The 18096-nt window shown below is 40.8% G+C and overlaps 1 protein-coding gene across 4 annotated transcripts in view; it reads right to left on the bottom strand.

Annotated features, from left to right (window-relative positions):
• The window catches only part of znf710a (zinc finger protein 710a), a 40815-nt gene extending 31936 nt beyond the window's left edge, over positions 1-8879 (bottom strand). For 2 of the 4 annotated variants that reach the window (XM_068017741.1, XM_068017738.1), the window contains exon 1: positions 8307-8586. The gene's annotated coding sequence lies outside the window, so the exon portion shown is untranslated. Of the gene's footprint in view, positions 1-8058; positions 8141-8306 lie in introns of those variants that run through there. The other 2 variants (XM_068017740.1, XM_068017742.1) reach the window with 2 other exon arrangements.
• Positions 8880-18096: the final 9217 nt, after the last annotated feature.

The raw sequence follows: 18096 nt of genomic DNA on the forward strand, positions 1-18096 counted from the left end.
TGCAAAGATCCAGTGTTGGAGAGCTAAAATCCCTGGTGCTGCACAACTCCCAAGAAGTTGGATAAAATCCTGTGATTCAAGGGTGAGCTGGCGGAAAGCCTTGATGCCACGTTTTCTGGAAAGCCTACTAGAATAATTCTCGACATCTCCAGAACAGACTGTTTCTGAAACGATCCCAGTGACATCCGGATGCCAGACCAAAAAAGGGACAACTGGCTTCGTTCCATATCTTCTCTTTTTTTTGTCAAGAATAAGTAGTTTTTTTTGTAACAGACCTCTGCAAAGAGAACTTCTGTATTTTTTGTCGCAGTGCGTATATGAAAGTAATTGGGAAATTTAAAAAGGAAACTTTCAATTTCAATCTGTGTGTTAATGCTTTGCTTCGTTACTGTTTAAATTTTATTTTATAATAAACTGATAATTCTGTTGTTTATTAAAGAAATCTGGTTGGTGTATTTTATTCTGGGGTAAAAAATAATGCATATGATTGGCTGTATTGGTAACCATTTAAATATTTGTTGCGACCTGTGGAGAAGTGGAACTAGGAAAGACTACACTCCTCCCACCTCAGTTGCAACACCACTCCCACGCTCAATCCCCGTAGCCCTGCAAGTCTACTTCCTTCAAGTGGCCAATTTCCTTTTTTAAGTCATTAATTGTCTCCACTTCCACCATCCTCGTGGGCACAGTGTTCCAGGTCATTACCACACACTGCATAAAAAAGATCTTCCTCATATCCCCCCTGCATCTGTTACCCAAATTCTTCAATCTATGCCCCCTAGTAGGCATACCATTAGCTAATAGGAACAGTTTTTCCTTATCTAAGCCTGTCAATCTTGTACACTTCTATTCAATCTCCGCTCAATCTCCTTTATTCTAAAAAGAACAACCCCAGATTTTCCAACCTAACCTTGTAACTAAAAATCCCCCAACCCTGGAATCATTCTGACAAATCTCTTTTGCTCCCTCTCAAGGGCCCGCAGATCCCACCTGAAATGTGACCAGAACTGGACATAATACTCTAGTTGTGGCCTAACCAGAGCTTTACAAATGTTCAGCATAACTTCCCTGCTTTTGTAACCAATGCCTCTATTTATGAAGCCCAAGATCCCATACGGTTTACTAACCACTCTCTCAATATGTCCTGCATCTTCAAAGATTGATGCACATGCACCTCTAGGTCCATCTCTTCCTGCACACCCTTTAGAATTGTGCCATTAAGTATATATTGCATCTCCCTATCCCTACTGCCAAAATGCATCACCTCACACTTGTCAGTATTAAATTCCATCTGCAACCTGTCTGCCCATTCTGCTAGCCTACCCATGTCCTATTGCAGGCGGTTCATATTATCCTCACTGTTTGCCACACCTCCCAAGTTTGGTGTCATCAGCAAATTTTGAGATTCTATCCTGTATTCCAAGTTCCAAGATCCAAGTTATTTAAAGCAAAAAAAAGCACTGGTCTCAGCACTGACCCTTGGGGAACACCAATGTCTACCAACCTTCAGTCTGAAAAACAACCATTTACTGTGACATGCTGTTTTCTGTCCTTAAGCTAATTGTTTATCCAATTGGACACTGATCCGTCTATTCCATGAGCTTCAAATTTGTTAACCAGCCTTTTACGTGGCATTTTTATCAAACACGTTCTTAAAATCCATATGAACATCCACGGCATTCTCTTCATCAACCTTGTTACTTTGTCAAAAAATTCAATTAGTCAAGCATGATTTGTCTTTTACAAATCCATGCTGGCTATCCTTAATTAACTCGAACCTCTCCAAGTGTTTGTTGATTTTTTTCCCTGATTATTGTTTCTAAAACCCTACTCACCATTGATGTTAAACCAACTAGCCTGTAGTTGCTAGGACTGTCCTTGCACCCTTTCTTGAATAAGGGTGTCACATTTGCCACACTCCAATCCTCTGGCACCTCCCCCATATTCAGGGAAGATTGGAAGATGACGGCAAGCCCTCCCACTATCTCCATCCCACTTCCTTTAGCAACCTGGGATGCAAACCATTCAGACCAGGTGACTTATCTACCCTAAGCATAGTCAGCCTTTTCAGTACCTCCCCCCTCTCAATTTTTTTACCCTATCCATTGGCTCTACTCTCTCTGCTTCTACTGATATTTTGTCAGATTCCATTTTCTTAGTGAACACTGATACAAAGTACTCATTAACAGATGCTGCCAGACCTGCTGAGTATTTCCAGCACTTTCTGTACTCATCAAGTATATTAGCCTTGCCCTGCACCTCTAAGCATATAATACCCTTTCTGTCCATAATAGGCCCCACTCCTTCTCTTACTACCCGTTTACTATTTATATGCCAGATGATTATTTTTGGATTTCCTTTTATGTTGACTGCCATTCTATTATCATATTCTCTCTTTGCCAGTCTTATTTTCCTCTTCACCTCGCTTCTCAACTTATTGTATACCACCTGGTTCTCAGTTGAAGAATTCACCTGACATGCATCATACACCCTCTTTTTTTGTTTCATCATAATCTCTACCTCTATCATCCAAGGAGCCATGTTATTGGCTTCCTTACTTTTCACTCTTGTTGGAATGTACCTAGCCTGTACGGGAAGGATGTCTTCCTTAAAGATAAGCTATTGTTCCCATACAGCTCGTCAGTCGTTGGTTCCATTCTACCCCGACTAGATCCCTTCTCATCGTGTTGAAATTAGCCCTCTTGCAATCTAGACATTCTACCTTATTTTGTTCATTGCTTCTCTGCATTATCAGTCTAAACCTTATGATAGAATGATCACTCCTGCCCAAGTGCTCCCTGACAGACACTTGGTACACTTGGCCCACCTCATTTCCCAGCACCAGATCCAACAATTACACAAATTAGGATTGTATTCCCTAGAATTTAAAAAGTTAAGGCGTCATTTGATCAAAGTTTTCAAGATATTAAAGCAAACTATTTCCACTGGTTGGGGAGTCTAGGACTAGGGGCATGGTCTAAATCAGAGCCAGAACTTTTGGAGTGAAATTACAAAACACTTCTACCTGCAAAGGGAAGATGTAGTTTGGAACTCTTCCACGAATGGCAATTGATGCTAGCTCAATTAACTTTAAAATCTGAGATTGATACATTTTTGTTAACCAAAGCTGTTAAGGGTTATGAGGTAAAGGCAGGTATGTGGAGTTGGGCCATACATCAGCCATGATTTCATTGAATGGCAGTTGAACAGGCTCAACAGGAGTCTAAAAGGCCTACTCCTGTTCCTAAGTGCTAAGTAAACGATTCCTCAAAAATCTACACCCATTAAGTTACAGGAATCACTTGATGTGCAACTTTCATGCATGGAAATATATGAAGACCACATATTTTGAACGTAAAGAATCAATAAAGCTTGGAATGCCCATTCCTAAGCGTTAACATCCTCTATGACTCTATACTGGTCTAGACAGGATGTGGGGTATCCTTAATCTTTCACTTAAAAAGAGGGGGGAAAAGTTTGACATTATTTTCTTTTATACTTAATTCCCATTTCAACCCACCCCTCTCTTTCAATAAATGTATCTGGTCATTCCTGCTCGCTTTTATCATCCCACGTCAAAAGTTTTAGCATGTAGCAGGCCAGATGGAAGCCAGCGACCAAAAGTTCGTAGTTAGTTGAAATCCTTGGCAGTTGCCATACATGGAATTAATTCTGCCAATTAGCGGGTGGTTAGAAACCCACAAACTGGATTATCCACATCTTCTAGTCTCACTCACTGCTACTTGACAGCACTCTGTTAATTTCTTTTAAAAATAGCTTCTCCCACCACCACCACTGCCCCACCCCCCCACCCTGCTTTTACAAAAAGCAGCAGATATGGAGACCAAAGTGTTGGCCATTGAAGGTTTCTGCCACCACACTGGTTGCTTAGCAACAGTCTAACAAGAAACTTTGATTCATGTTTACACAACATCAAATCTGGGTTCACTCTGGAATCAGCCTAACTCAAGTAGAGGGGGTTATTTAATTTGAAGGGTTTAAAAAGAGGTTATCTTGGACAAGCTTCCACAAAAAAAACACAATCTGAAAAAATTAAATGGTTCAAGTCTGTAAACAGACCTTAGGAGTACCTGCAGCATTTTGGCTGAACAGTTTATGGGATAAGGCACTGTTTCCAGTTATAAGAGAAAGCAAATAGAAACGAACAAAGAAGCAAACACATAGATTAATAATAATTATGAACCAAGACAAATTTCAAAATATTAGTTTACTATATCTAGCAATAGTATAAAGTTAAGTTCTTGTAATATAACAAAGTATTTAATTTCACTACTGAATCTATTATTTCCAGTCATTTTGGATTTAAGGACAAGTCAACTTAATCAAGAGAGTTTACTTTAATGTTTACTTTGTAAGTGTAAACATCAATCTCTGCTTATTCCTGTCTGATTAAAACAACCATAATAGAAAGAACTGAAAATCCAATAGTTGTCTGGAAAAATATTTGTACTAAACAGGAAGTCATTTTGTTTGGGGAGCAGGGCTCTCAGATGCCAAACAATCTTAAAAAAAAACTTATGATGGCCATCACAATCCCGAAGATAAGATTATTACCCTGTAATCTTTTTTCATGTATAACAGCTCAGCAGCACCACTCAGCACTGCAACCTCTACCATCAAGAAAAACAAGAACAGAAACATAATGGGATACATCAACATCCTCTAAAATCACACAGTACCCTGACTTGATCATACATCACCACTCTTTCTTCATTGATGGGTCAAAACCACTCCTACCCAACACTACTGTAGGAGTACCACAAGTGAAAGAACAGCAGTGATTCAAGAAAGTGGTGCATCACCAACTTCTCAGGACAGTAGGGAATGAGCAATAAATATGGCCTTTCCAGTCTCACTTATGCCCTGCAAATAATTAAAAATAGCTTTTGAGGGAAAGCAGTTTGCCAATGTTCCCCATTCTTCTGATCCCCAACTGAATCTACACTAGTGAATAAAGAATTACATTGTAACCAAAGTGTTTATACAGCAATAATCCTCAGGTGATTTCCAAAAGGAAAATGTTGCATAGTAGCTACACGAGTTTAAAACCTCCATGTAGCCCATTTCAGAGCTGCACTGACAGAGGTCTGTATGAAGATTGCCTATCCTTCTGCTGCAGATGGAAGATATGAAAATACCTAAAAACAAGGGAGAGGGAGTTTACCCTCAAAAAAAAGGAAGCTGAATAAATAAAAGGCAAAACTGGGCACCCAATGCTGTTCAAGTGCAAGCAACAATTATGAAAGCTACAAAGACCACAAAAAACAAGTGGTTTAAATAGTGGTAACAAATGACAGAAGAGCAAGATTCCAACGATTCTGTCGACTTGTAATCAAAGACAGCAAGACAATTGATGAATGGAGCGGCAATCTCATCCTTTAGCTCAACTCGCCTATCTTGAAGTCTCTGGCACGTACAGGCAATCATTCCTTATTTATTTTATCATACTCTGGGCAACATCGCATTCTGATTGCAAAAATATAGTGTGGAGCCACTTGATTAAGGATGCCTTTGTAGGTTTCATAATATCCACTCCATGACAGGCAATGGGTCAAAATGTACTGTTCTTAATCACAGCTAAGACCAGTTCTAGTTTTGAAGAAATACCATTTGTAAAAATCTGTAGAAAAGTACGAAACTGTAATATCTATATTTCGTTGGCCTCCTTATCTCAAGAGACAATGGGTAAGCGCCTGGAGGTGGTATTATACACTCAATTCAAGGGAATCAATACATGATCGCAATATTCAACTCACTAGCATATCCTCAATTTCCCAGTATATTTTCCTTAGTATAGTAAGTACATAGCCATTATGTTATTGTTTGGCGTACTAATCAAAGTAAAATAAAAAGTCAACACTGACAATAATTTGCATGTATATAGCGCCCTTAACATAGCAAAATGTACCAAGGTGCTTCACAGGAGCGTTATCAAACAAAATATAGCAGTGAGCTACATAGGAAGATGTAGGAAATGTGATCAAAATCTTGGTCAAAGAGCTAAGTTTTAAGGAGTGCCTTAAAGGGGGAGGGGGGCCAGAGAGAGACAGGACATTAGGGAGGGAATTCGACCGGGGCAGCTGAAGACCCGGTGGAGTGATTAAAATTGGGGATGCACAAGAGGCCAGAATTGAAGGAATAGAGACCTTGGAGAGTTCTAGGGCTGGAGGAGATTATAGAGATAGGATGAAGGCCACGGAGAGATTTGAAAATAAAGATGAGGATTGTAAATTCGAAGCACTGCTAGACCAGAACCAAAGTATATATCTTCTGAATATTTGAAGCTTATATCATAAGCATGAAAAAGCAATTAGAATGGTATACATTTACTATAGGCATTTATTTCCAACTACTTTATTCAAGTCATTTGATAGATCTGTATCCCTATCGGGCAAGTTCTTTTTAGTCTCTAGTTATTAGATGCTGTGCATGTGTTTTTGGGTCAGTCTTACCCTAATGCACTAACTTCCCACCGCCAACCGCGCCCCCACCCCTCCCCTCCCCCCAACCCAACCCAGTGGAGTCCAAACTCTCTCTCACTTCCAAATATTTTTGCTAGCTTTAAAAACCTAGGTAAAATTTCAGTATCATGGGCATGTTAATAAATAGAAAAAGTTGTTACTTGGATAATGGAATTATCTTGCAATTTTAAAGGATTCTTCTTCCATCCATGAACAATGGTAGCATATCAGACTTGAACTATTATCTGGCTCCTCAAAAGGAAAATTTAAATCTTTATGATAACTAATTATTTTGAATTAATGCTTATCATAGAATGGGATGATGCGTTTCTTAAAACTGCAGTAGAAAGCATAATCCATCTTTCTCTCAAGATTTCAACCAATCCTCTCAATTCGACTAGTTTCAGTTTTTAAAAACTGTTGCAGCACAGACAATTTCCAGGGCTTCCTTTATTTAAATAACTGACCTCAATTCAAAAAGGTGCCAATCATACCCGCAATTGATCCAATCACGTCAGCAGTGCTAACATTTGAGTTACATGGCTTGGCTCCTCGCTGAAGTCTTGAAGACAACTGGTTAGCACCGCAGCCTCACAGCTCCAGCGACCCGGGTTCAATTCTGGGTACTGCCCGTGTGGAGTTTGCAAGTTCTCCCCGTGTCTGCGTGGGTTTCCTCCGGGTGCTCCGGTTTCCTCCCACATGCCAAAGACTTGCAGGTTGATAGGTAAATTGGCCATTATAAAAATTGCCCCTAGTATAGGTAGGTGGTAGGGAAGTATAGGGACAGGTGGGGACGTGGTAGGAATATTGAATTAGTTTAGGATTAGTATAAATGGGTGATTGATGGTCGGCACAGACTCGGTGGGCCGAAGGGCCTGTTTCAGTGCTGAATCTCTAAACTAAACAACTGACCCTACCTCGACATTTGTCTTGATTCAACCAGGAGCAAGGTTTCTGACTTTGTATCTTTTCATTCTTTATGTATGTGACTGAATTTAGAGACAGCACCAAATCAAGACAAAAATCATATTTTTCAACAGGTAACGTAAACATTCAAATTACAGCCAATGTACACAAAAATTAACTTAAGATCTCGCTGATCCCCATCTGCTTTGTATGAAAGCAGGAAAGCTTTTCAAGTGTTTCCAGAGTAATTTAAGCACAAACCCTCCCTCGCCCCCCACAACACCCCCACAATCCCAAAATCTCAACATTATTCAGAAAACTAAAAAGGAAAGCCTGAATAGAGAGAGGGAAAAGGAGAATGGGAACAAAAGAGAAAGAACTGCAGAAAGGGAGTGAATGAAAGAGGAGAAGCTTTGAAAAGAGATTGCAGACAGCTTGCAGACAGTGCGCACAAAAGAAAGCTGAGAGATGTAGAAGATAAAAAAAATCTTTCTACCAGAAATTCCAGAAACGAAAAGAAAAACATTTTCCAGGCTGCTTCAAAGAGTAACAACATATCACGATCTGAATCTAACAAAGAGAAATTAATTGTGCCAATTAAAAATGCAAACATCTCCATGAAAAGATGAAAGCCCATTCTCTTAGTTGTATGTTTTGTTTTAGTAATTACCGAGTTTTGAAGAGTTGGTTCCTTCCCCCTAAACCACTCTCTGCAATAAAGCCTTGTCTCTTCGGGGATGAGTTTTCTCTCTCTCTCTCTCTGTGGAGACGCCATTTATTCTGGTTATGGCAAGAGAGAATGTGGAAGTGAAAGAGATGCTTAGCAGGAGATGGGGGGGGGGAAGAGACTGTCCCCAACTTAAAGCAGCCGCTGCCCAACAGCCCGACACACAGTGGGAGGCATAAGGCATTACTGACCTGATCAACGCAGGCGGAGGAACCGCAGGAAAAACCCCGTCGTCTTCGCCTTGAATATGAAGCGAGTGAGGAGGATCCGCACCGTCTGCCGGAAGGAGGGAGATGGGGGGGTGACGTTGAAGGGATGAAGACACCGAGTGAACGGCCGACACTGGACCAGGGCCTGTGGGGCCCAGCCCGGGGCCCGGCCCGCCCGCCGGGTGTTTCCTAAACGGGTTCCCCCTCCCCGGTCTGATTCACCTCACAAACCGGGAGCCCATGTAATCCCCGCCCCCACCCCCCCCACCCCCGGAGGCCTGCGGCCTGTGACCCCGCTCCCCCGGTTACTCAGCTCCGCCCGGCCCGAAAGGGAAACTGAAAGGAGGCGGGACCGGCAGCCGCCGGCTTCCCCTCAGCCCCCAGCATGGCGGATGGAACCGCTTCCTGTCATCTCTCCCTCCCCCCTGTCTCGGTAACGAAGGCGGCGCCGTCGTCCCTCACACCAACCGATCACCCGTCTCTCAGGCCGACAAGCGAGCGCAAGCGGCAAACGCAACCTAACCTGGCGGCGGGGCGCCCTGCTGATCGACAGCCCTCGCATCCAGTCGCTGCGGCGCCTGCCCGTGACGTCATTGTCGGGCTGAGGACATCTGCCAATCACCTTGTAACGGGGGCGGGAGCTGAGCTGGAGTCAAAGTAGGTTGGACGGGAGGGTTGCACTGCGGCTGTTGGTGTTTGCTCAGTGACAGCTACTCAAGAGACAGGTGACAGACTGCCCAGTGCAGGAATACCTATAGAGCATGGGAAAAATAGTGTAGAAGTTTAGATATATTATATATAGCACAAAAAGAGGCCATTTGGCCCATTGTGCCTCTGTGACCAAACTATCCAATTAAAAGAAAAAGAAAGACTTGCATTTATATAGCGCCTTTCAGGACCACCGGATGTCTCAAAGCGCTTTAAAGCCAATGAAGTACTTTTGAAGTTTAGTCATTGTTGTAATGTAGGAAACACTCCTCCTGTTCTTTCCCCATAGCCTTGCAATGTTTTCCTGTTTAAATATTTATCCAATTCCCTTTGGAAAGTTACATTGAATGTGCTTCCAAAGCATTCCAGATCATAGGAAGTGGCTGAGTAAAAACATTTCTCCTATTCTCCCCTGGCTTTTTTTGTCAATTGTCTGAAATCTGTGTGGACTGATTACTGGCCCTCCTGCAAGTGGATCTACTCTATCAAACTTCTCAAAATTTTGAAAACCTCCATGAAATCCCCTCATAACCTTTTGCTCAAACAAGAATATTTCCACTTTACTCTCTCCACATAACTGACTTTCCTCATCCCTGATCTCATTCAGGTAAATCTTCTCTGCACCCTTTCCAAACATCCTTCCTAAAGTGCAGTGCCCAGAACTGGTCTCAAAACTCTAACTGATCTAACCCCTGATTTTACCACAGTTTTTGTTTTGTATGTGTTTCCTCTATTAATAAAGCCAAGGATCCCATGTTCTATTTTAACAGCTTTATCAGCTTGTTCTGTCACCTCCGAAGATTGGTGTATGTGATCCCTCTGGTCCTGCACCCAAATTAACATTGCACCATTTAGTTTATACTGCCCTCTTCATTTGTCCTTCAAAAATTCATCCCTTCACACTTCTCTGAATTTAATGTCTGCCATGTGTCTATAATTTTCTCCCAGTCTTTGTCCTTCTGAAGTCTGTTACTATCTTCCTCACTGTTTACTACATTTTCAAACTTTGTATCATCTGCAAATTTCAAATTATACTGTGTATACAAGTTCAGGTCATTAATATATACAGAAAAAAGCAGAGCTCCCAACACTGACCCCTCCAGGACACTGTAATATATAGGTCAAACAACGGAAAAGTTTATATAAACATGCATTACCATCCTTGAAGTTCCCTTTATCACGTTCTGGCGAAAGGTCATCGACCTGAAACATTAACTCTTTGTCTCTACACAGATGTTGCATGACTTGCTGAGTATTTCTAGAATCCTCTGTTTTTATTTAAGATTTCCAGCATCCACTGTATTTTGCTTTTGTTACTTCCATTATATAGCTAATTTGAATTTCCAATCAGAAAACTTCAGAGGTGCGGATTCAGTAAAGTGTGAGGAAATGCGTTCCATGAAATGCAAGCTATTTACCCCTAGTGCGAACTGGAGAACTATAACATTAGTTCAACAAAAAACAATGTTGTTTGATCACAAATAACATTGGGCGAAGTCTACAATTAGTGTAATTAACAGTTTTTGTCACCCTCTCGTTCGTCGTTCGCTTCTGAAGTACACTACAAATGAAGCCAACATATTGTAATAAACATTTATCAATTTCCATATTTCATACTAAAAAAATTAAATCATGTTAGTACAGAGCATGTGTAATATTGTTACAACTAAATAAAAGATCCATTTATAATTATGCTGAAACATACTTTCCAATCACATTGTTTGATACATTGTAATAAAACAATGAACTTAATTTAAACTGTTTTATTGTATTAACTGTTGTCCAAAAGCTCTAAGTTGGCCCATGTTGCTCCTTCAGCTCAGATTCTTAGCCTATTTGCCTTAGTCCCTTGTCTGAGGCTCTAACACTTTGCCCTCCAACTTAAATGTAGTTAGTCTTTGTCGAAACTTCCTTGACAACACTTCTTCCCCCTTTCCTATTGCTTAAGTTTCTTAAATTGACGGGATTTATTTTACTTCTCTAACTGCCAGCTGTTTGCACCAACCTTGAACTCTTCTTGCTAATTCTCTCCCTATTTTGTTCTTTTGAACTGCTCCACTGACTTTTTAACACATCTATCAGGGGGTTGTGTTGCTAAACTTTGCTTGTTAACATTCTTGTTATTTCAGTACTGTCTTCACTTTGATTATTTTTCTCGAACTCTGCAGTGAATTCTACATGGGTCCAACTGGCGGCCGCGAGCCTCGGCTCCACACAAAGTCCTGGTTCAAACCACATTCACAAGTTTGTTCCTTTTACCTGGCTGGCATTCGTAAGATCTTCCATTCAGTACAAGATATTGAGATGCTGGTCCAACACACACACTATATATGGAGACACAGAGAGACGGGGGTAGTGGGGAGAGGGGCGGGGAGAGAGAGAGAGAGACAAAGAGTCGCAGCGTGAAGGAGGGAGACAGTGACCGAGACAGAGAGAGGGAGTCTGAGAAATAAAGAGACACAGAGGAGAGACTGAGAGATAAAGAGACGCAGACGGGGGGCGGGGGTGATGGGAGAGACAAAGAGACTGAGAAACAAAGACATACAGAGGGGGAGAAAAAGAGAGACTGAGATAGAGAGAGAGAGAGAGACTGACAGATACACAGAGAGAGAGACTGAGAGACAAAGAGACACACAGAGAGGGGGAGTGGCAGAGAGAGACAAAAATACAAAGACACAGACGGGAGAGAGACAGACTACTCTGAGTGATAGGGAAACAGACAGACAAACAATTAAAAAGATTCTATCGCCACTCTACAGCAGAAGGGGATTTCTCTGTGGGAAAATGCTGGACTTGAGAGACAACAGAGAGAGGCAATAAAAATAGTCTGTCACCATTCTCTAGAACATACGGGAACCTTTTTGTGAGGAAATTCTGTATCAGAGAGAGAAAGACAGAGAGGGACAGACAGAGAGAGAAAATAAAAAAAAATCACCATTCTCTAGGGCATAATGGAATTCCTTTGAGGAGATTCTGTATCAGAGAAAGAGACAGAGAGAAAGTAAGAATTCTATCGCCATTCTCTAGAGCATAGGGGATCTTTTTTGCAAGGAAATTCTGTATCATTCTACAGTTTTTTCTTACAATCAAAGAAATCAGAGAATGGTGATTTTTTTTGCTGTCTCTGCAGAAATCTTTATGCAACATACCAGTCAATCTCAGGGAGAGTTGAGGCCAAGTGTAGCCTTCAACTGAAATAGGGTTAGAGGTCACTGGTCATTTGCAGTTCTTGTTTCAACTCCTATTTATAACTCATAATTTTGTCCTCATTTTTATATTTCAATTATAAATTCCTATGTTCTTATTTATAATGGAAACTGTGTATGCAAACCTCGTAATTATACTCTCCCTCCATTAGTTGGGGAGTGGGAAATGTAATTATAGTATGACAAGTTTACATTGGCAGTTTCCATTACAAATAAGACACAACAATTTATAGTGGAAAAAGTTGACAAGAAATACATGGCCAGTATTACCACATGACAGTGCTTACGCACAAGGAAAGCAGAACTTATTTCACATACAGTAGTTAAAAACTTCACCAGAGTTAATTTCTGAAAGTCTTCTTGAACTGAAAAGAAAATTCAAAGAACTGCTCCTCCCCTGCACTATTGACGTTCAGACTAAACCATAGCAATGTGACAGATCATTGAGGCATCAGTACCACAGCTTTATAGTTTCCTCTGTTCACTAGCTTTAACAAATCCGTAACTGCATTTACCAATAGCAGCCTTGGAATTCTGCAGTGAGATACTAGAAGAGGAGCATTCAATGGCCTCATATGAAGTTCATTCCTGCACTATTTTACCAGAGGCTGGTTAATGTTTCTGTCAAAATAGTAGAGGAAGGAATTTCATAAATTACATTGAACATTTGTACGCTAGTATCCCACAACCTAACTTTTTCAGATTCGTTAAAACCAATGAGCAGCGGAAAGTATCGGGGCCTTCAGTGAGTTATGGAATCTCCTTTACTTGTGAACTGGCCATTCAGAAGTGGAACAGCTTTCTACATGTCCTCTGTCTACCTCTTGGATACAACTGCAGAGGCACAGAAGCCAACTTTTTCATGCCAGGCATTATATCCTGAAGAAATAGAATTGTACAGCAAATCTGATCATGTAATAGTATTCTAGGAACACATTTCATGCATGCTCCCAATATGAATTGTGCTACTGTCATTTGCAAGAACGCCATTCAATACGATCATGGCTGATCTTTCCCACCCCCTCCCCTTGATTCCCCGAGAGACCAAAATTTTGTCTATCTCGGCCTTAAATATATTTAATGATGGAGCATCCACAGCCTTCTGGGGTAGAGAATTACAAAGATTCGCAACCCTCTGAGTGAAGAAATTTCTCCTCATCTCAGTCCTAAATGATCAACCCCTTATACTGAGACAGTGCCCCTGTGGTCTAGATTCCCCAGCCAGGAGAAACGATCTCAGTGTTTACCTGTCTCATACATGGAAGGAGCCGTGATGAAATAAACAATAAAATAGAAGAATTATGAATTAAAATGTCAACTGTTAAACAACCACAAGAACATGGACACTAGTACCACAGCCAAAATGGAGTATTGTCAAATGACCCCCTCCTGAACTGGAAATCAACAAACCTATCTGCAAAGTTGGAACTTGTTAACCTCGTCTGAAATATCTCTAGGGGGAACCTCTTAGAAATTGAAAAGAGCACTGCTGCATATTGGTGACCCCTATAGACATGAATAAACGAACTAAGGTTCCAGAGGCAGACTGACTCACAGCCCAAACCAAAATGAATGGGTGTGAAGTAACACAGTGTTAACAGAATGGTGCCCATTCAGACATCAATCGATATCCATGGTTATCATATCCTGGTCCATTGTGTGGTCACACCAAGGGAGAGGGCCATGTGTCTCCTAACAGAAACTCTAATGTGATGGATTTTTACCTTAAAAAGGTATCCCTCTGGAGAGAGAGAGGCGATCAAGATAATATCTCAGAAAACCAGTTCATCAGAGGCTGTGCAAAAGATCCAGACAAGCAAGAAGAACCCTGCAGAACAACAACTGGAACAGCCACTGCAGCAGAGACATCACAAAGTGACTTTGAGACTCCACCTGTGGGGGAACAAAATCCACACCACCAGCTTTGTGTTGAATTGTAACCACCAGAACTCCACAACACTTCAACACACAAACACACAGGCCTGCACCTTTAAAAAGACTTTCCTCCTAAGAAGGTTCAACAGGTGTACTGTAAACCATGAACACCTCACTTTGGACTTTAAACTACATCCTAACATTTTCTCTCCATCTATGTATTCTTGTGTATGTGTGCAGGTGAATGTGTGTGTATGACCATGTTAGGAATTGTGTAAAAATAAAGTTATCTTTTGTAACCTACAAGAAAACCTGTCATTTGTCTGTTTATTTGACCCGAAAGACACTAAGGGGCTAATACATCATTTTTAACAAAACACAATTGCTGTCAGTTGGGAGGTGAACAGTGGGAACCACCCACATCCCTTACCACCTGTTCGTAACATCTGTCAAGTCCCTTCAGAATCTTGTATATTTCAATTGAGATCACCTCTCATTCTTCTAAACTTCAGAGAATACAGGCTTAATTTACTCAGCTTCTCATCATAGGACCCTCTCATCCCAGGAACCAATCTCGTGAACCTTCACTGTGCCACCTCCAAAGGCTAGTATATCCTTCCTTAGATAAGGAGACCAAAACTTTGCACAGTATTCCAGGTGTGGTCTCACCAAAGGCATGTACAATTGTAGCAATACTTCCTTGAATTCCAATCCCCTTACAATGAAGGTCAGCATGCCTTCCTAATTGATTGCTGTACCTGCATGCTAACTTTCTGTGTTCCTTGTACAAGTACACCCAAGTTCCTCTGAATATCAACATTTAGAACCTTCATGCCTTTTAAAAATATTCTGCTTTTACATTCTTACTAACAAAGTGAATAACTTCACACTTCCCCACATTATACCCCATTTGCCACCTTGTTGTCCATTCACTTAACCTGTCTATATCTCTTGGCAGCCTCTTTGTGTCCTCCTCACACAACTTACATTCCCATCATCAACAAACTTAGATACATTACTCTTGGTCTCTTAGTCTAAGTCATGAATATAGTTTGTAAATAGCTGAGGCCTCAGCACTGATCCTTGCGGCACTCCACTAGTTACAGCCTGCCAACTTGAAAATGTGCAGTTTATCCCTACTCTTTGCTTCCTGTCTGTTAACCAATTCTCCATCCATGCTAATATATTACTCCCAAATCCATGAGCCCTTATCTTTCGTATTAACCTTTTGTGTGGTACCTTATCAAATGCCTTTTGGAAATTGAAGTAACTACATCTACTGGTTCCCCTTTATCTACCCTCCTAGTTACATCCTGAATTCTCCAATACGCTTTCTCTGCTGATAGTAATTACCTTAGGTTCCTCACTGTTATAAGCTCCTTGGTTTCCCTCTATTTCTGGTGTGTAATTTGTGTCATCTACTGTGAAGACAGACACAAAGTATTTGTTCAACGTCTCTGCCATTTCATAATGCCTAATGATAGGCGGCACAGTGGCGCAGTGGTTAGCACCGCAGCCTCACAGCTCCAGGGACCCGGGTTCGATTCCGGGTGCTGCCTGTGTGGAGTTTGCAAGTTCTCCCTGTGTCTGCGTGGGTTTTCTCCGGGTGCTCCGGTTTCCTCCCACAAGCCAAAAGACTTGCAGGTTGATAGGTAAATTGGCCATTATAAATTGTCACTACTATAGGTAGGTGGTAGGGAAATATAGGGACAGGTGGGGATGTTTGGTAGGAATATGGGATTAGTGTAGGATTAGTATAAATGGGTGGTTGATGTTCGGCACAGACTCGGTGGGCCGAAGGGCCTGTTTCAGTGCTGTATCTCTAATCTAATCTAATAACTTCTCTTGCCTCTTCCTCTAAAGGACCACATTTACTTTAGCTAATCTCCTTTTTATATACTTGTAAAAGGTCTTACTATCTGTTTTTATATTCCTGGCTAGTTTACTCATTCTATTTTTTTCCCTTTTTATCAACATTTTGGTCACCCTTATTTGGTTTCTAAAACACTCCCAATCCACAGGCTTTGCAACATTATAAACCTCTTCTTTTAATCTAATACTATCCTTTCTTCCCTAGTAAGCCAAGTATAGATCTTTCTCACTGAGTTTTTGTTTTTTAATGGAATGTATTTTTGTTGAACATTTTGAACTGTTTCTTTAGATGTTTCCCACTGTTTAATTACCACCATACCTTTTGGTCTACCCAATTAACATTAGCCAGCTCTGCCCTCATACCTATGTAATTGGCTTTGTTTAAGTTTAAGATTCTTGTTTGGGACTGGAGTATGTCACTTTCAAACTTAATATGGAATTCAATTGTATCATGATCACTTTTTCCCCAAGAGGATCTTTTACGATGTGATTACTAATTAACCCTGCCTCATTGCACAATACTTGATCTAAAATAGCTTTATCGCCAGTTGGTTCCACAATGTATCATTCAAGGAAACTGTTGCTAAAGCATTCTACAAACTCATTTTCCAGACTAGTTTTGCCAATTTGATTTGTCGAGTCTATTTGAAGATTAAAGTCCCCCACAATTATTACATTGCCTTTGTTACAAGCCTTCAGTTGTTTCTTGATTAATGCTCTGTCCAATATTATAACTACTGTTAGGGGGCATATAAATTACTCCCACCAGCATTTTCTGACCCATATCATTCCTAATCTCCACCCATATTAATTCTAATTTCTGTTCTTTTGAGCCAAAAATCCTTTCTTACTACTGTCCTTATGTCATCCTTTACTATGAGGGCTACTCCTCCTCCTTTTCCATTCTGTCTGTCTTTTCAAAATATTGCGTGCCCTAGAATATTTATTTTCCAACCTTGGTCACCTTGTAACCATGCTTCTGTAATGCCAATTAGATCTGAACCATTTATTTCTATTACTGCTGCTAGTTCATCTATCTTATTGTGAATGCTTCATGCATTCAAATAAAGAATCTTTTTTTTTTACTACTATTCTTTGCATGGACCTTATTCACCAATGCACTATTATCGTTAAACTCTCTGTCCCTACCTGTCAGATTCTGCTGGTCTTTACCCAAATCGTTACACTGCTCTAGTACCTCAACATTTCTCTTTAGATTTCTAAATCTTCCCTCACTGGAACCCTTCCCCACACTTATAGTTTAAAGTCCTATCCACAGCCCTAGTTATACGATTCCACATCACTCTTTGAGCACATGTTTAATGCTCTAATTTGCTTGACCCTATGCCAATTGGCACATGGCTCAGGTGACAATCCAGAGCTTTACTACCTTTGAGGTTCGCTTTTTAATTTGAGCCCTATTCTAATTATTTTTTAAAGATCTCTGATGGGTCTTAGCTAGTTTGTGCCCAAGGTTTCGATGTACTAAACATTCTCTTGGATACAAGATGAAATGTATACTCTAGATTCAGGCAAAGTATCATAGGGTGCATTCACCCTATCATTTTGAAGTGTAGAAAGGAAAAGAAAAACTTAAAAGGGAGCAGTCAGGGCCAAACAGAGAAGGGCGTCAAGGAATCCTATCAAAACATGAGAATAATGTGGGTCAACAGGAAATCTCTTCAGTGGCTGAAGTCACAAATATCATAAATGAAGATGGTTGTGATTATCAGAGGGCAATCATCGCAGCCCTAGGATATTGTTGTAGAAGTTCCTCGAGGAAGTGACATCAACCCAAACGTCTTCAGCTGCTTCCCTCTTTCATAAGATCACGAGTGGGGCTGTTCACTGATTCTATAGCGATCAACTCAATTCACAACTTCTATCATCATGAAGCAGCCTATTCCAGCCTTGGACAACATCCAGGTTTGGGCTGGCAAGTGGCAGGTAACATTTGTGCCACCTAAGTAATGATTATCTCCAACAAGACCGTGCTTAATCATCTCTCTCGACCTTCAATAGCACCACCATCACTGAGTCCGCTCCCATCAATTTCTTGGGAATGATCAATTACTAGTAGCTTAACTGGACCAGCAATATCAACACAGTGG

Source organism: Heterodontus francisci, chromosome 38 (assembly GCF_036365525.1).
Source record: "Heterodontus francisci isolate sHetFra1 chromosome 38, sHetFra1.hap1, whole genome shotgun sequence".
NCBI lineage: Eukaryota > Metazoa > Chordata > Chondrichthyes > Heterodontiformes > Heterodontidae > Heterodontus > Heterodontus francisci.